This window comes from Saccostrea echinata, unplaced genomic scaffold (genome assembly GCF_033153115.1).
Source record: "Saccostrea echinata isolate AGI-Se365-2 ecotype Australia unplaced genomic scaffold, CSIRO_AGI_Sech_v1 ptg000009l, whole genome shotgun sequence".
Classification (NCBI taxonomy): domain Eukaryota; kingdom Metazoa; phylum Mollusca; class Bivalvia; order Ostreida; family Ostreidae; genus Saccostrea; species Saccostrea echinata.
The window spans coordinates 14,733,007-14,753,820 of record NW_026889758.1 but is presented as its reverse complement, the minus strand read 5'-3'; positions in this window follow the sequence as shown (position 1 = coordinate 14,753,820).

Sequence of the window (20,814 nt, the reverse complement as noted above, 5' to 3'; positions counted from 1 at the left end):
ATAGTCCTCCTTCTTGCCATATTCTTTCATGATGTATCACATTATATACTCAACTCACAATTAAGCCAATTTTATAACTTTTTGAAAACATTAAATTTTAAGGGCGCAATAAATCCCAAACTGTACCTTTTTCTTTATCGTAGGAAATGGTTGTATAAAGCGTCAAAAAGTCGTACGTTTTGCTGCTATTGATTTTGGCAAAATTGTTTCCTTATAAATTTTGTAGAAATTCTTTGGATTTTTCAAATCTGATTAACACCAATATGTTTTTGTACAATACTTCTGAAGTTTCTCCTTCACTGCTGTTAATATTTTCGTGAGGAGAAAAGAAAGAGGCTTCGTAGAACATTCACCAGGACACGCTCTGTAAGGATTTTAATGACGTCTAGGAATCCGGTATAGGTATGGTAAATCAAATTCAATTTGGTTGTTGGGAATATAAAAATAATATTTTATACATGATTCTGAAGAATTACTAGTACCTCCTTAGAATGGGAAGTACGTGTAACCAAGTTCCTCAAAAATGCAACTGTAATAATAAGCCTTACAAACAAAGACTATTGTTATCTGCTTTGTCAGCTGGGACCAGTACATATTGATTATACATATTGATTGTGTAATTTATTTAATTCTTTTTTTCAATTTTCCTCAATCGCTTAACACGAGATTTCAACACCCACTTTATACTTTTTTCTATTCTTATATTTTTTTATACAAAGTGTCAACGTCTTTTTTTATATTTGACCCATCGTCTGGCGTAATCATCGAGAGAATTCATAATAATTATGAAATTCTTTCGCCAGTTAAAAGATCGGGGCTCCCTAAATTTGGTCGTTTTTAAAGTGGTTTAATGTTTACGGTATCTGTTCCTTTATTGACAAATTAAAGTTTAAGCAACAGACGGATTTCTTGAGTATTCTTGTCTTCCGCAAAACATGGCGGCTTAAAAAGCCTATGATTGGCAATATCCATAATCAGCCTGTATTCTGTACTTTCTTTAGTCTTTTCATATAGACCATTTAACTTTCAAAAGGAACATAGTTTGGTGCGGATGAGACGCAGGCCTAATTGTTTGATCGACGTAAGGAAGAAATGATGCAAAGAGACATCATGTATAATAGGTTTATTGTAAGACCGATGTCCATGACTACGCTTACGACTTTTTGTTAAAAATGTCCCATCACATTCCATTTCCATTGCTATACCCTGGACTTGGAAGACTCCCCACACTGTCGACATTGTCATTGCAACCATACAGAAAAACCTAATCCATCATGTAACACAACTACGTAGAATGTATATCACATCCATATACATTACTTCTAATGAACAGGACCCTTTATATGCCAACGTATTGAATACACGTCTCTTTTTCTTAAACAAGTAAACATAAAAAATAGTTTTTTTTAGGATTTTAAAAAGCATTAAATTGTATTTTAAGAAAAGTACCAAAAACAGAAAATAACGTCAATATGATGTATAATGACGTGTAATACGTCGTGTAATAATGTCGCGCTAATGTCGTCTCCAAATTTTAGTGCATTGGGGCAAATGTAGACGAAAAATAAAGTATTTTTAGCTGTATTCGATATTGTATTCGATATTGTATATCATGTTAAATCACCATTTCGTAAGTTCTTTGGTCGATACAATGACCTTGTCAGCAAATACAGTCTATCAAAAAGTCGATGCTGACTGACGTTTTTTCATACTAATTGTTAGGCCATTATTTACACACTGAATTGCATGCGGATTTTCCCGTTTCATGACAAGGAGCACATAGCGGGTGCGATCTGTCGAAAGGGGATGCTTACTCCTCCATGGCACCTGATCCCACCTCTGACCTCTGATGTTTTTAGAAGTCCATGTTTGCTCTGCTCTCCATTTGTATTGTTTCAATGGACTTTTAAGCTTGGTTACTGTTTTTTATTTCATGTTACATCTTTGACATAGACCTTCATAAAAATGACTGATAGGTGAAAATGAGCATGTTGATTGATTGTACACTCATAAAGAGACGTCACCATATACCGGTGAAGGGCTTCAAATTTAGACCTTTACTCTACACTTAGGGCTATTGAGCAATGAGGGGTCTTTATCGTGCCACCGCCTGCCGTGACACGGGGCCTCGGTTTTTAGACTTCACCCGAAGGACCCGCAACTTACACTTCAAAGTGCCGAGCGCTTGGCGAAGGAACAGTTGATACCTATCTTTTATCGACTTAGGTCAGTCGCGGCCGTGATTAGAACACACGAAATTTCGACCACGGAGCGAGCTCTCCACCGACTGAGCTACCGTGACGGCCATGAGCATGTTGATGCGCATGTCGGAAATGTCGATGTAACAGTGCATAAAGGGAAATTTGCTTACTGATTTTACATAATATATGCTAGATACATCAGATTACGTATAATTGTTACATTTTTTAAATGCATTCTTGAATTTGACCGTTTTTTAATATCTTTTCGAAAAAAATGACGTTACGGTAGCATTTGTTTACAAACAAAGCGTTTCCCAACAGTGACGGAGTTATGGACGTAACTGAGTTCGGGGATTACTTGCTTGACAAGTGCAACTGCACTAAACTAAACTATATACTGCATGTCTGAAAAGATTATTCACAGGTATGAAATTAATATGAATATGTTACATATGTTATGAGGACGGAGTCATGGGTAACGTTCCTGACTCAGTTCAATTATTTCTCATCCTGATGGATTTTCTTAATCAAAAGATCTTAAAATCTTTAAAAAACTTTATTGGAATTAGCTGTCAACCTTTTGTAATGAAACATAAATATAAAAAAAATTATCAAATAAATCTTTATTCAATAACATCTGTAGGCGACCTGAAATAACTAATAAAGCGGTCAAATCAAAAGTGCATGACAATTTACTTGAGAGCCATGAGAAATAGAACGCTAGTCAATTCGTGGTTCAGCTCACCTTGCCTAAAGCTCGTGATTATTTTTGACCACGGCGTTCAGTAGTTTCGAATTCTTTAAAAGAAACTTGATTTTTATGTGATAAGACCCAATAATATTATTTAAATATTTGATGATTTTTTGACCCTGTGATTTGTAACACTGTAATAAAACGATTACATGATAAGCTTGTATACTCCGAGGTCGAAGATCGTATTTTTTCCTGTCTGAAAATCTGTCATTATCTCCAAAATTTGAACCTACCTAATAACTTTTGAACTAAAAATATATGTGGCTTAATTATAGAAATATATGAGAGCTTAGAGCTTTACTATTTTTTTTTATTTATCAAACCTACAATTCTCAACCATTTTAATGAAAAAATAAAATAAGTTACTCAAATCTAAATAAACATGTTTATGGAACGAGATCGGTACCAGACGAACATTTGGGAAGGATAAATAGTGTATATACATTATTTTGAAACTGCAACAGAGACAATATACGTTTCTAAATTTAGTAAATTATGAACTGAATTTGAGTTTGTCAGTGTGAAATGCGTTGGCCATAAATATGACATTAATTTAATGTTTTTGACCCAAAAAATCCCACACTTATATATTAAAAAAACTTTAACAGATTACACTTTAAAAATTGAACTATTGGGAATGTCACTTTGAAGTCTCTGATTACACTATAGCTCTTATATTAGTTGAAGACAAAAGTTATACCTGAACTTGAAACAATTTTGTTTGACCTTCCACACCGAATTATGAATTTTGATGAGGTCTAGTTGTTGCTAGGAGTAGTTTTTTGCAAGTATTTCACAGAAATTTTCATTTATTGCCGGGGAAAGGGGGGGCTCACCTCACTTTTTTTTTTTACCGAAAAGACTCTACCATCGATAGGAACAAAACTTTTCATACCAGGGCCGGTGTAACACGAATAGTGGCCTCCTTTCCCCAGGGGAGGGGGAGTCAATTTGTGTCGTACAAAAATGGCCCTTTTATAGAATAGAATATTTATTTATTCAACCTATTTGGGCCCACAGTGGAGCATAAAGATGAACAATGTCCGAAATTATAGTCATAAATAACAATAAACAGAACAAAACATACAATTGTATATTGAACAGAGAGTTAGCTGTCCATTATTGCAGAATATGTGGTTGCTTTTGTGAACTTTATCCATGGGGTCAGTTTTCAATGTGTTGCTTGGAGAATAGGGACTTTTGCAAGATGAATGGGAGTGTTCTGCAGATATGCAATAAGGTTTTGTAATTTTCATTTCCACCATAGGAGCCAAGCTATGTTTTTTATGCCCCGTCATTGAAGATAGTTTTTGCTTTGTCCGTCTGTCTGTCTGTTTGTCTGAACAAACTTTAACCTTGTCTATAACTTTCGATCGGTTGGAGCTATGGCTTTCATATTTCACATGTATATTTCTTGTAACAAGACCTTTTTTGGGTACCAACATATTTGACTTTTTGACCTTGAAATTTGATCCACTTTTGCAAAATTTTATCAAGCTTTAACTTTGGTCATAACTTTTGAACTATTAATGCTAGGTCATTCGGTCGCTATTTCATTTTTGCAAGGTGAACGTGGGTGTTCTGTAGATGTGCAATAAGGTTTTGAAATTTTCATTTTCACCCTAGGGATCAAATGGGTTTGAAAAACAACAATTTTGCATTTTACAAAACCTACGTTCCAAGATCTCATACATTTACGCAGTAGCCATTTCATCTTTTGAAAGATGATTGGGGGTGTCCTGATGTGCAGTAAGGTTTCGAAATTTTCTTTCACGCTAAGGTCCAAATTGGGGTTGAAAAACGACGCTTTTCTTTTTACAAAAACCTGATTTCCAGAATGTCCTCTTATATTTCAAGCAGTAGCTATTTCATTTTTTGAAAGATAATTGATGGTGTCCCGTAGATATGCAATAAGGTTTTAGAATTTTAATTTTCACCCTCGGGGTCAAGTGGGGGTCGAAAAACGACGTTTTATTAAATTACAAGAAAAGAAACTTGGTTCCCAGAACTCCTCATACATTGTACAAAGTAGCCATCTCATCTTTTTCAAGATGAATGGGGGTGTTTTGTAGATATGCAATAAGATTTCGGAATTTTCATTTTCACCCTACGGTGAAAAAAAATGTTTTTTTTTATTATACAAAAAATCTGGTTCCCAGAACAACTCTTACATTTTACACTGTGGCCATTTCATTTTAGTAAGATGATTGGAGGTGTCCTGCAGATGTGCAAAAAGGCTTTGGAATTTTCGTTCTCATCCTTGGGCCAAATGGGGCTCAAAAATGACATTTTCAAGATTCAATTTGGGTTGGTTTCTTCTCTTTTTTTCTTTAAAGAATAGCATTTTTCTTCAACTCCCTATTTAAAAATCAGAATTCACTTCATTACAATCTTGAATTTCAATTCTCTAATGAATTAGATTTGTTATTTGAAATACTAACGTAAACAGGTGCCTAGGAGGAGTAAGCATTATTAGTTATGTAGACACATATTGGACGAGGCGAGGTGTAAGGACCCCATGTATTTCCATATTACCCCTCTAAGTATCTACATAACGAATTTATGCTGTCGGAAGATTTTTTAAATGAAATATGTGGAGGTTAAGAACAGTATTCAAGCTCAAAAGAACAATAAACATTACGAAATAAGAGCAGAGCAAACACGGACCTCTAAAACTTCAGAGGTGGGATCAGGTGCCATGGAGGAGTGAGCATCCCCTACCGACGTGTCAAACCCGCCGTGTGCTTCTTGTCATGATCGGGAAATAACAAAAATCCGTCGACAATTTAGTGTGTAAATAATGGCCTAACAATTAGTATGAAAAAAGTCAGTCAGCATTTGATTTAATGATAGATTGTATTTGCTGACAAGGTCATTGTATCGACCATAGAATAAAGTTCATTTGCTCCGAGCTAATCAAACCGTTCCGTAACAATTGTATACATCGTGACGTCGTTTAATGGTTATGTGACGTCAGTTATTAGGTACCTTGCCAGTTCAAATGAGAACATGATCTAGACAGTGGCACGTGGAGGGGGCATATTGATTTGATGTGTGGTGGGTAGGTTACGTGGAGGGGGCACATTAACAATGTAATGTCGGTAGGCAGAATTATATGGTTTAATACAGTATTCTCGACCAATGAAAATTCAAGATTTTAATCAGAGGCAGGATAACTGATGTTGCCCGGTTACACCCGCCGTGAGCCCTATGTATTGGTTATGTAGACAGAACATTCCGTAGTCCAAAATATTATAAACACAAAGGCCTAACAATTGGTATGAACAGGTCGGCCAAATACAACCCAGTGATAGGCTATATTTGCTAACAAGTTCGTAATAACGACCATAGAACTTACAAAATTCTGACTTTAAACGAAGTAGTTGAAATCCCTGTAAAACCACTTATATGTCAGTAGCCTGCCTCTGTTTAAAATATGATCGTACTCAGAGCATACTCCTGAGTATCGAATAAGCTGGGAGACGTTAACAGCAAATGCAAGTGATAGCGGAATATTACTACATAAATAAGGAAAGTTGACGATGGAAAAGCCGAAGTCATCTCGTTTGTTATACAATTTAGTTGTTGTTAGCCCTTATCGTCGATAGTCAGTAAAACATCCAAATACGAAACAGATGTGGCAAACTCTGCAGTGTCTTTGATTTCAAGTTCACTGGGATAATTATTATATCGAGTAGACATATGATTGGAAGTAAATATTGTTAATTGATAAAACGTCGTCGATATATCTGAATGTCGAGTTGAGCAAGTGCTTTCATCTTCTCGTGTAGAAGTTTTTGAATAAATTCTGCTTCATGGGAATATATTTACATTCAGTGTTATTTTCCTTATGAAATCCATTGGAAATCAACATCCAATACCCTATAACACACTTGAAACTTTGTCACTGCGCGGTAGAATACACAGTAGGAACTATATGAATGTTCAATACTCTAGGAACACCAAAATGTATATTGGTTTGGTTAAATTTGATTAGAACAATTCCCCGTTCAAATTATTGTAAAAATATAATAATTGTAAGTAGGGATGTCAACGAATATTCGAGTACACGACTATCGTTCGATCATACCGACTATCGACTAAAATTTTCGTTAAAAATTTGCTACTTTATAGTATTCTTAAATTCAAGGTAAAATAAATGGATCTGCTCAGTTCATTTATCAACGTATCAGTGTTCAGTGTTGTCGTGAGTAAAACTCGGGGAAAGGTTTAACCGGTCCTCTTTCAAGGTACATGTATCACACCGGTAATTGTTTTCACTATGTAATTCTATATAGAATAAAAAATCATTAAAAATCAGGTATTCGAATTCATGAAAAAATATTTAGCAGGAAGTGTTAAACGTTACCAGTCACATCAGTTGACACCAAAAAATAGGGTACCTACACGGCATTTTCTGATTTTTTCCATCCGCAAACAGGAATACCCTCAAAACCACCTGTATTCAATGTGTTTATAAACATCCTGTGTGCACCCCAGGAAGTGGCCTCCTATGTCCCGAAAGAAATAGTTCCTGTCAAAAACCTTTAATATTTTACAAAGTACATAAAATATCCTAAGCACAGATACCAAAAATGTAAAAATAGAATAAGGGAATTAAAAAATTTCTCACAATAAAAAAAATATTTCTTTATTATGTATGGAACTACAACTAAGTTCATTTTGATTGGTCAATTACCGGTGTGATACCTTGAAGGACCTTTGAAGTTGTCAGATTTTTTTTCATTTTTGCACCTGAGATTTCTTAAAGAACTGTCACTAACATCCTGAAGTCTGGGGATCTAATTCCCATTACTGCTGGAAATATGATGCATTTATCTCCCTTACTCCAGAGCAGTCAAGAATACACACTGAGCACTCTGACAGAAGTTTTTTGTGCATATTTTGAAGCAGAATTTCATCCTTAATAGACTAAGCCTGGCAACTAATTTTGTATCCGTGGAGAGTATATGCACTGTTCTTCACAACAAACAAAAAATAATTCACAAGTCTGAGACCATTATGCAATTATTACATAATAAAATTGCATTTTACCCTCCTAAGAATGACAGAATTTACAGAAATTGTTAAATATTAGGCTGATAATAAAATCTGCATCTGGTCAATTTATGTTCCAAATAAAGCCTAGGTACTTGTCTACAACCTGCTATGCAGAAGTGTATCTAAAAGCTGTGTTGTAAGACAGGGCAGTCCAAATGATATCAGCATCTGGGGAGGTTCTGGACAGCTCTGACACTCCATTAAACTTGCTTTGATGATAAGAAAATGGAGAAAACAATTCAGATGTAATTTATTGTTGTGATTTATGTAACTGGCTTTCTCTGCAGACACAAATTAGCCATGAAATTCCAATTGAACATACATAATTATCCTCTTTTCATTGAATTACTCAGGAATTTCAAAGGTGTTTGATGAATTTGCATGATTAATTCAAGATTACAGCTTTTTGTTTCACCAAATTTACATAAAAATTCAACATTTAAATTTGAAAATATAAATCTTAAACATTTTTATGGGTCTTAACACTTTTAAATGTGAATAAATGCAACAAAGAAACTAATATCAGGCCATCCTCCATGATTCTTGGAGGTGGGTGGGTGTACAAAAACTGCTGATAAAATTTATAGGAAGTGACAAAAGAAGAACAGGGCACTTTATTAGCTGAATTATGGTTATTCTGATATTTTGATTGTGTAAATATGTCAAATTTCTTCATCACTTTAATTTGTAATTTATTAATATTTCAGTACATTAATGTGCTTAACAAATCATGCTAAAATAAACATCCTAACTGAGACTTAATTTAAAAGAGAGGGTCAACACCTACATAAAAGTGGTAAAATGACAAAAAACATTCTCCGGCAAACTGAAAAATCTTGAATGTCAGCTGCGAAAGCATGGAAAAAGTCTAGAGAACCATAACAGGCATACCATGGTGCTAAGTGACATTCTGTACTATATGTGTGATGCATGGTTGGGACTCGGAATAAGTATTCACTCTCATGCCCTGACAGTATTTATGCATTTTTGGTCATAAGCTTCTTATTTTTGAAAAATTCTTAATAAATTTTATTTGTGCATTACTTTTATTAGACAAATTTAACTCATTTCATTATTTCTATTCCTCCACTCCAGTAATAAATGAACCACTTAAGGTGAATAAAATGAAAGTAAACCCAGTCTCTGTAAAATTTAACACTTTTTAAAAACATGTTTTACTTCTTCACATTTTATCACAGTTGTTGCTTTTGTTGAAAACTCATTCGCAAACCCAGAATTAGTCCTTTCTTGAAAAAATCAGCCTAAAGTGCTTTTACGGCAAAGACTGTAGACACTATAATTGACTGCGGTCAGGTGGTGCACAGAGTTTAAAGTCATATAAAATAAAAAACCAACATTTTCTAACTTCTTTCTACATGTAAGATGCATAATCCTACTTTGAAAGTCATAATTTGGAGTTTTGAGGGTAAAACATGACATATTATTAGTATTTTACATAGAAATCTGTATAAATTAATGTCAACCCTGCTTCTAAATTTAAAAATATGTGCTTTCACACAGAAAGTTCATAAAATGACATATTTTGTTGAAATATGCTTTTATAGAATTAAAACTGCCTTTGATATGGGTGTAGATGATTTTACACAATCACCTTCAAGGTATCACACCGGTAATTGTTTTCACTATGTAATTCTATATAGAATAAAAAATCATTAAAAATCAGGTATTCGAATTCATGAAAAAATATTTAGCAGGAAGTGTTAAACGTTACCAGTCACATCAGCTGACACCAAAAATAGGGTACCTACACGGCATTTTCTGATTTTTTCCATCCGCAAACAGGAATACCCTCAAAACCACCTGTATTCAATGTGTTTATAAACATCCTGTGTGCACCCCAGGAAGTGGCCTCCTATGCCCCGAAAGAAATAGTTCCTGTCAAAAACCTTTTAATATTTTACAAAGTACATAAAATATCCTAAGCACAGATACCAAAAATGTAAAAATAGAATAAGGGAAATTAAAAAAATTCTCACAATAAAAAAAATATTTCTTTATTATGTATGGAACTACAACTAAGTTCATTTTGATTGGTCAATTACCGGTGTGATACCTTGAATTGTTCAAACGAATTTTTAGTCGGCCACCATGCATTGGCATGCTTTAAAATATGTCAGATCCAAATTGTAAAGTTTCAACCTGCAATTCCGTAAGATCTCGTATAATGCAACTATCAATTAATGAAAAATAATTAAACAGCTGTTACATATTTGTAAATATTTACATTTCCAATGTCTTTGTCCGAGATAAAATTACAAATTGTAAAAATACTTTATTTCTACATAAATCCACTGGTTCATCGATAGGCGCGGTTAAAAAAAATCACGTGCGGGGCGGGACAAATAGAGACAGAAGCGGGGCTATTAGCACGGGAATTTGCAGAATCAGGAGCATGTAAATATAAGGAATAACTGTCTAATTTTTTGGATTCATGACGATGATCAATCGATTGGCTTGCGTGATAATTTTATGCATAAACGCCTTCGGCGTTTATGCAAATTATCACGCAAGCCAATCGATTGATCACATCATGAATCCAAAAAATTAGACAGTTATTCCTTAAATACATGCAATTTGGGGGACGGTTATGAGAGTAATTTAAAGGTGTTTCTTTCTGATATTAATACCAATCATTTTAAAATTGTATTGATTATTTGCAAAAAATCTCATAATTAAAATTTATCGCAAACTCTCTTTGTTTTAATGAGTTACGCTTTAATTGTTTAACAATCACGGGTCACTGACAAGAGACATTCAAATGGCTTCAGGTGAGAAATCAATTACGGGTACATGTACTAGCAGCATGAAAAGAAAGGATAAATGCGAGCATTTGATGTTCTGTATATAGATAATATGCAGTAAATATTATAATTATTTGAAATCAAATACATTGGATACATATATTTATTACTACGTAAATGTTAACGATTCAATAACTCGTTGTATAATGGTGATACCGTACTAGATTAAATGTTGTACAGGCTAGCAGTCTGTTAAAGACAAATAGGAAAAATAACATGAAAAATTAATTTAAATTTCAACAAGTACTCGACTATTGTTCGACTTAAGCCTCCGACTATTCGACTAAGCTGTCCGAGTAAAATTGACATCCCTAATTATAAGTATAAAATTAATTTGTTTTTTCTTTCGAGCAATATTCATTTATTTTTTACCTTCCCAAGTAACGGCTCTTAAGTTCTCAAGTCCTGAAATCTTAATCAAGATTAACGAAATTTACAATTATGAAGAGAGAAAATTAGATAATGTAAATATAAGCATTGAATTCTTATTTTTAGATGTCGTCGGTCCTATAACAGCACCTGTCCGTACCGACAAATGCGCTGTATTCAATTTGTCCTGGTTTCCGAAGACTACATAAAAGTTGTCAATGAGGAACTCCAGAATCCTTTTAATATCAACTTTAGAGTACTTGTGTGTAGAATCAACGTAATTTTTAACAAAGTAATTTTCTTTGTGACCAATCACAAAAAACCCCGAAAGTTCCATTTTTATTGAAGAAGCAGTTGTATATGATATTAAAAAAAGCCTAGTTTTCATTTTTAAGCAAGATAGAATGCAAACGTATACTATTTGTGTTGATTGAGCAAAGCCTAAAATGGCTTAGGTGAGCTTTTCTTATCACATTTGTCTCATTTATCCGCTTGTCGTCTGGTGTCAGTCAACATTTCATATTTTCGACTTCTTTTCCAGAATTAGTGGAACAACTTCAAAATTCTTGTGTGATGGGGATTCAAGTTTGTTCAAATAAAGAGTCTTATCTTTGAAGAGAAGATCGTCTAAAAAAAATAGTAATAGTAGACTGGGGTTTTTTTTGCATCTTTTTCTCAATAACCACTTGGGCAAAAAAGGTCAACTTTATGTGAGTGTATAGATTCATATTTGTAATCATGGTCCGGATGTGTAGATCCATAATAGGAAATTGTCATAGGAACGTATACGTAAAACTCGTTCAAAATCTCAAAAAAAAAAAAAACCCAGCTGGGGTATGATTATTCATATTTTAAAAATGTAAGCATCCTCTGCTAGTGCAGCCTGGGGTAGCATGGATCCACAATAGCGTATCAAATTTTACAAGGGGATATATAAGATTTTAAAAAAAATCTCTAGAACAGCAGGGGCGTCATGATTACCAGTAGTTATAGGCCTACTTTTAAAAATATGCAAACATCCTCAGGTAGGTTCAAGTTTATTCAAATCGTGACCCTGGAGTAAGGGGGGGGGGGCTAAAATAAAGAATAAAAGTTTTACATGGGTATGTATAGGACATTAGAAAAGAATTGCATATATTATACATACATATATACATACACAAGTAGGGGTCAAATTTCTACAGGGGTCTTTTTTCTACGTTATAGAAGTTGTAGAATTATTAGCATTTAGTGGATGGAATGATTTTCTACGGTCAAAAGTCATAGAACTAAACCCAGGAATTTTTTCTATGACAAAAATTGACCCTCGGTCAACTTTCCATGGAGGTGAATACTCGTCGTTACATAGGCTGTCCCCACCCCTCTCACTTTTTGTTGTAGTGTATGTTGGAACCCTTTCAAGATAAAATGAACTGCTTACCCGTCAAACTGTCATCCTCATGATTTCAGGTTTTAAGAATTAGAGTTTTGTAAAACAAGTGGTTTTCTTTGTTTTCTGCTTGTTAGTTTTTTTTCCAGGTCTTTTTTTTCTTTTAACTTGCCATGCCCGCACTTTCTAAAGAAAGTTCGGGTATGTTGTTGTTACTCTGGTCCGTCCGTCTGTCACACTTTCTTCTTCCTCATAATCCTCTTTTATTTTAAGCAGTAACCAGTTATTCTTTTGGAATATGATAGGTGGTGTCCTGTAGATTTGCAATAAAGTTTTGGAATTTTAAATATTACCCCTGGGGCACTACGGGGGCCAAAAAATGTGCAATAAGGTTTCGGAATTTTCGTTTTCACCCTGGGGGTCAAATTGGGGTCGAAAAATTAATTCCTACTGATATAATGATGTGTACACCATGTGCAATCCAATACTAATAATAGTAAAACTAGTACCCTTGGGGTGACGCAAGTCCAACGTTAGGCGCGGATCTAGAAATTTTCAAAAAGGTGTACACATGGTACATGTAAAAATTTTATATTATAATTGCAAATGATGTATTTATATAACTTTGTACTATCTATTTCCAAAACAGGCAAATTGTGGATAGTTCTGAAATGTATGGAGATAACGAACAGTATTCAAGCTCAAAAGTCCAATAAACATAAAAAATTTTGAAGCAGAGCAAACACGGACCTCTAAAACATCAGAGGTGGGATCAGGTGCCATGGAGGAGTGAGCATTCCCTGCCGACCGGTCACACCCGCCGTGTGCTCCTTGTCATGATGGGGTAATAACGGAAAAATCCATCGACAATTCAGTGTGTAAATAACGGCCTAACAATTAGTATGGAAAACGTCAGTCAACATTTGACTTAATGATAGATATTCTTGTTTCATCAACTTGTTTGTCAGTAACTTACTTCGTTTTAGAAATTGTTCAAACGTAGAGCATGTTCTTGCATATCGAATTAACTGAGAGATATAAACCCCGTATGCAGGTGATGAAGGTATATTGCTGCATAAGTAAGGGGAGTGGACGATTGAAAAGTTAAAGTCATCACGTTTATCATAAAGCTTGGTTGTTAGATTACCATTAACGTCTTTTTCTAGTAAAATATCCAAATATGAAACAGATGTGTCAGACTCTGTGGTCTCTTTTATCTCAAGCTCACCGGGATATATCGTGTGGACATAAGAATGGAAATAACCATTGTTAATTGACAATACGTCGTCGATATATCTAAATGTCGAGTTGAAGGCCACAGCAAGTGTTTTCTTCTTTTCACGTACAAGATTTTGAACAAATTCTGCTTCATATGAATACAAAAATAGGTCTACTAATAACCGGGCGCAATTGGTACCCATGGGAATTCCAATAGATTGTTGGAAGACTTGGTCTCCAAAAACCACATAGATGTTGTCAATCAGAAACTCAAGCATCTTTTTAATGTCAACTTCAGAGTACTTGTGTGTACAATCAGATTGTTTTTTAACAAAGTAAATGTGCAAATGACCAATGACAGGGTAAGTAAATTTACGAGTTCCATTTTCATTAAAAAGCAGCTGTCAACGATGTCAGAAAGTCTGGACTTTAATTTATCGTGGGGAATAGTTTTATATCACGTTGAAAAGTCGTAAGTTTTTATGTTGTTGATTTTGGTAAAATTTTGTGATTTTAAATGTTCCAAAAGTTTCTTGGAATTTTTTAGTATCCACGCTTGATTTACGCCACTTCTCGAATATATTGTTACACAATACTCTTGAAGTTTCTCCTTCACTACTGTTAATATCGTAGTGAGGAGTAAAGAAAGAGGCTTGGTAAAATATTTACCGGAAACCCACTATGTATCTTTGTTTGTAAGGATTTTTATGAACTTTTAGAATCCAATATAGATATGGTAATTCAAATTCATTTTGGATTTTGGGAATATTAAAAATATTCAAAACTGACATACGATTTTGAAGAATTTCCTCCTTAGAAAGGGAGCTATGTACTGTGTAAATTTCATAGATGATATTTTTTCCTTGGTTACCCAAATATGAAGGAGTGTGCATTTAGAGGCGAACACCTTAGTGCGGGTATTGGGTATTACTGTCTTATGACAGCATCTTGTCAATTATATTTCTGCCCTTCCCCAAACTTTGAAAAATGTTTGCCAGCATTATCAGACCTCATGGGTTTATCATCTTCATAAAACACCAATATATTCCTTTTATTTACATCTCGACCATTTTTCTCGGTTTTATTTTTTGTCCTCTCACCTTCCTTGCCTTTAATTTTTGTTCTTTATCAATAGTAATAATAATACAAATACATGTAGCACGTTTTCTGTATTTTACTGGCATTGTTACTGTTGATATAGCATTAGTGTTTGTAAATTTTCATTTTATACTATTATTAATGCACAAAGATTTATTATGCATCTACCTTGCAGGATGTAGATGCAATACAAATATATGAAAAACGTACTGGATATGTTACTTTTTAATAAATGCTTAATAAATAAAATAATTTTTTATTCTATGTAGCATATTTATGCACAGGGGTTATCCCACTTTAAGCTATAATATGTCAAATACAGAAAATACCAGACAGTTTGTGGCATGTTAGGACCTAAATCTGCCTCAATTTTTTTCATACAGAAGTGTATTCGACATGTATCGTACTTAAAACATTGCCCTCTAAGGACAACTGCACTTAGGCAATAAAGAATAGGCCTTTTCAGTGCCTTTATAATCCAGAAAATATTACGAAATCGTTCTTTTTGGTTTTATTTCAACACTGGTGAATACTTTTTATCAAAAATCACGTTAAACATCACTAAAATTTGCAGGGATTTTAAATAATTGGGGACTTAGATGCCTATATAAAAAAAAAACCTCAGATGCGGAAACATCCTATCAAAGCTATTTGAGTTTTGTCTATTTTAAGGGACATAGACACAGATTTAAAGTTGATATTTTCTTAAACTTTCTATACAATATCATGACTTATATGTTGCTTTAGCATTTCACACAGAAATATCATAAAAAAACTCATTTTATCTGGAAATAATTGAAACTACGAATTTCGGGACGCGTTTGATTGACACGTCCTTGCATTTTTACAAAGTAAACTTTATCCTTAATACTTAAGAAAAGTATAAAAATTTTCGTGTATTAATGAAAAATATTAAAGATATAATCCAGAAAATTCAGAGTAGAAATGTGAGAAAGCAAAACCAACTCACCAGTATTGTCAGTCCGTGCTTAGTGATGTTTGCACAGTCTTACAAATTGAACATACCCGGTGAAACATAAACATTAACAATAACAGAGCTCGTGCCCTGTTTACTAAGCAGTTTACGTTCCACCGGGTGTGTTCAATTGGTTAAACTCTGCACACATCACTGAGCACGAGTTGGTTTTGCTTTCTCACATTTCTACTCTGAATTTTCTGGACTATAGTTTTAATATTTTTTATTAATACACAACAAAATTTCTACTTTTCTTAAGTATTAGGGATAAAGTTTACTTTGTGAAATTGCAAGAATGTGTCAATCAAACGCGTCCCAAAATTCGTAGTTTCAATAATTTCCAGATACGGTAGCTCAGTCGGTAGAGCGCTCGCTCCGTGAGTTCGAATCTCGGCCGCGACAGACCTAAGTCGATAAAAAAAAATGGGTAGCTACTGTTCCTTCGCCATGCGCTCGGCACTTTGAAGTGAAAGTTGCGGGTCCTTCGAATGAACCTTAAAAATCGAGGCCCCGTGTCACGGCAGGCGTTGGCACGATAGGGATCCCTTACTGCTCAATGGCCCTGAGTGCCGAGTAAAGGTCAAAATTTGAAGCCCTTCACGGTATATGGTGACGTCTCTATATGAGTGAAAAATTCTCGAATGGGACGTAAAACAACATACAATCAATCAATCAAAGATTTGTAAGCCTAAGATTTTTATACTCAGAGTGTACAGAAATTTTTATTATATAATATTATTTCAGGAACTTTATTTTTAATGGGAAATGACCTTGAACCTTGATCACAATCAGCGTGTTACAATATTATGATCAGTTTATTTAGACAGGCATAGAAAACACAAAATATACCATCCTGAAAACGAGCACCTAGGTAAAGATATCAATTGATGATGTGAGATGAAAATCATGCTTAACACAAATCTTCGTTTTTGTTTTTTTTTTCATTTTCTACCGGGCCCATAAGTGCACCTTTGCTTTTAGTTGTTGATTTACCTGAGACAGTCCGACATTTTAACAAAAAAAGTTTAATGGCCATTGAAGAAATTCTATTAAGGGTAATGGTTTGAGTCAGGATATCGGTCTGGGCAGCTCAATGGTTAGAGCACCTGACTAGTGATGCAGGGGTTCCGTGTTTTATTCTGGTTCAGCCATATATTTTCATATATACATATACCATATGTAATAAATATGAATATAGATACAATCTTGTGAATGGAAAGGAAAATGCAGATGTGAACTTTGATTTGAACTGAACAAACACAGAAAGTGAAGTAGATGCTGAAGGTATATTAACTTCTAATTGCAGACATTGAGAATAACTTTATAAAAAAATTGATTGCATGTATGATAGATAATTTTGAAATGTTATCAGTAGAACTCTTCTATTTGATTAAAGTGAAAGATTAAAAGCCGATTCTGCTTAAAAGGTAAACTTTTTTAATTATAGGTCAACCCAGGAAGGGAATTTCTGAAATTTTCACACTAAATGAAATCATTGCCTTAAGTTCAATAAGTTTGTTACAAGTTCAGAGGGTTGGTGTTCGAGTCCTTCTCTAGTCAGTTGCATTTTGTCCTCGTTACAGTATATTTGATTTAATTGGAAGTTTTTTTTCATTTATTAAGCTTTGCTGTTCGCTATATAATCACGTTTTTATTTTTTTCTTTTGTGCAGTAACAGTCCAATTATGAAAGATATCAGTATTGAGGCAGTCTGATATTACACTTAATATCAGACTGTTCACTAGTATCGGACTGTCAAAGGCAAATTTTTAGACTGCAAAAACAAAGGAATGACATCAATGCAATGTTTTAAATGATAGTAAAATTTTGAAATTTTACACACTGAATTTTCTACGGATTCTTCCGTTTACCCGATCATGACAAGGAGCACACGGTGGAAGTGATGACCGGTCGACAGGGGATGCTCACTCCTCCATGGCATTTGATCCAACCTCTGATGTGTTGGAGGTCCGTGTTTGCTCTGCTCCTGATTTGTATTGTTTGAATGGACTAAAGAGCTTGAATACTGTTCGTTATTATCTCCATATTTCACCTCTAACATTATTTTTATGTGCTAAATCATTATGAAAAAAAAGTGTTTAAGACCTTTCTGCTCTTTTATTTCAATAAAAAATCTCAACTCCTGGTTTAAGCAACATATCAAATTAACGTGTCTTAAAGTTGGGACAGGATTTCGGTTTCTAACAATAACACGTCCTCTGTGAACTAACCTAAAGGGTATTCTGTCCTAGATTAAATAAACATCGATGGAAAATTAGACAGTGTAGTTCTGACTTGGTGATCACCTCTAAAAACTAGGTCACTTGACAAATTAGAAGGACGGGTTATAAAAATATACACTTAAAGTTACATAGTAAGTCAATATCATGTGTTTCTTTTAAGATAATTGTATCATAAAGCTAACGATTTATGAAAAATATGAAGAAGGCGAAGTTTTGAGATATCAACTGCACGGTAAAAGCAAGAAAAGTGCAAAATGTAAGTGCCGGAAAAAAAGAAAAGTTGTAGTATCTATGGCGTGGTTGTTATCGTCAATTTCAAGGTCATGTGTCTTTTATTTTTAGCGTGAAACTTGTAAATAACATTGAATTGGAGCAATCAAAAGCGAAGAATAAGTTTTGATCATCTTTTTTGAAGATTATATCAAAATACTTGGTCATCCGACATTTATATCTATGGAATTGACACCATGGTAACTTCAACTTTCTCGTTTTTCTCGCTTCTTAAATCTTGCTTTTATTTTGAGCTGGAATATCTGTAAAATAAACTCTTGATCCAGTAAGCTATTTACAAACAGCTATTGATGGTTTTGACTCTGACATTAAAAAAGATATAATTATCAATCAATGTTTTTGTTTGTTGTTTAACGTCCCTCTCAAGAATTTTTCACTCATATGGAGACGCCGCCACTTGCCGGTGGAGGGCTGCAAATTTTGACCTATACTTGGCACCTAGGGTCATTGAACAGTGAGGGATCTTTTTCGTGCCAGCACCTACTGCGACAAGGGACCTCAGTTTACAAGGTCTCATCCGAAGCACCGGTCTCCACGTCCAATAGTGGGAATCAAACCCGCGACGTAAGGATCAACTCCTTACTCCGCGACTCTAGAGCAGACGCTCTTACCACTGCGCCACGTGTTCACATAATTAAGCACAGTTTATCAATTTAAAAATTTTAAAATTCCTCTGAAACATTGTTCATTAAATCTTGAATTTTTGTTCCCACTTACGTAAGTCTTCAAGGCAATTATAATCGAAAGTGATCAATTAGTCAGTCAAAAAAAAATAATCCATGACTCAAATAAAACTTGAGGCCCAAAGGCTTTAACTGTCACCTGAGTATAATATAACCCTATAAAGGATCCTTGGAATTCTAAATAATTATGATATCACGACAAAAACTGAGACTCAAAAACATGAAAAATAGGATGATCAGGGATCAACAAAATAATTCGATGGATAATCAGCAACAATCAAAAACTTGCCTGCATATACCAGTGCCATCTACATTCCATCACCACCACAAAACATAACGAAAATAGAAAAGCGTATTGACAGACTACACCCAGGCCATTGCAATTGGTCTCTCATGGTCTTTGTTTATATGTAATGCACTTTTGTCTAATTTTTATCAATGCAGAATTTACAATTCTACCTATTACCTGTCATATACATTATGTGCATTATTTACAGTGATTTTTTTTTTCATGAAAAATGAATAGCAAAGGGAAATAACTTCTCTTAAAGCAGAGTATAAATTCTAATACATCATCGTAATAAAACCCTGTTCTAATTCAGGTACTCATGTCTCAGGGGCCATAAATTTCACAATTTGTGAAGAAGCACTCTTGCTCATCCTAACTATGCACTCAGTTTTGTGCTAAGTTCTCAGGAGCAGAGAAGACTTTCTACGTATTTATTCATTTTCCTTTTTCACTATGTGATCAATAAAGCCTCGTCCTAACTCCAGCAAACCCTGTCCCAGGGGCCTTGAATGTCACAATATTGGAAAAGTCACCCTTGCTCATTATAACTATGCACTAAATTTGACTGCTTAATCTCCAGGAGCAGACATTTTCAAAGAATTAATGCATTTTCATATCTATGATCAATAGAGCCCCACCCTAACTTCAGAACCCCTGTCGTCCCAGGAGTAATGAATTTCAAGATTTTTGAAGAAGCAAATTTGCTCATCATAACCATCCGATTAGGTTGTCTGTCTTATACCGATGAGTACAGATAATTAAAAAAATAATGCAATTTTACTAAATAATCAATAGAGCTCCGCCCTTATTCCAGAACGTCCCTGGGGCCATGGATTTGACAATTTTGGAAGAGGCACCCTTGCTCCTCATAACCATGCACTTACTTTGTCTGCCTTATAACCAAAAGCAAAGATTTTCAAAGAATTAATGCATTTTCACTATATGATCAATACAGTCCCGCCCTAATCTCAGAATTCCTCTCCCAATGGCCAAGAATTTCACTATTACACATGTATGGAAGAAGCACTCTTGATCATCATAACCTTGCACTTGGTTTGTCTGCGTAAAACCAAAGAGTCGAGAAGATGGGGCCATGAATTTCATAATTTTTGGTAGAAGCTTTATGCTTATTACAATCATGACAACAATTTGATCTCTCCACTTGAAGTCCAGAAGTAAAGAAGAAGATTTTAAAGTTTGCACTAATTTTGATGGTTTTAGACCCATCACTCAGGCCCTGGTTGCGGGGGGGGGGGGGAGGTACCATGAAATTCACAATTTTTGACCCTCTTTACCCACAGATACTATATGCCGAAATTGGTAGAAATTGTTTTAGTTGTTCCAGAGAAGAAGCTGAGAAATATTTCAAATGTAAATGAACGATGCAAGATGACGAATAAAAACAGATGGCATTAGGTCACCTTAGTGACTCAGGTGACC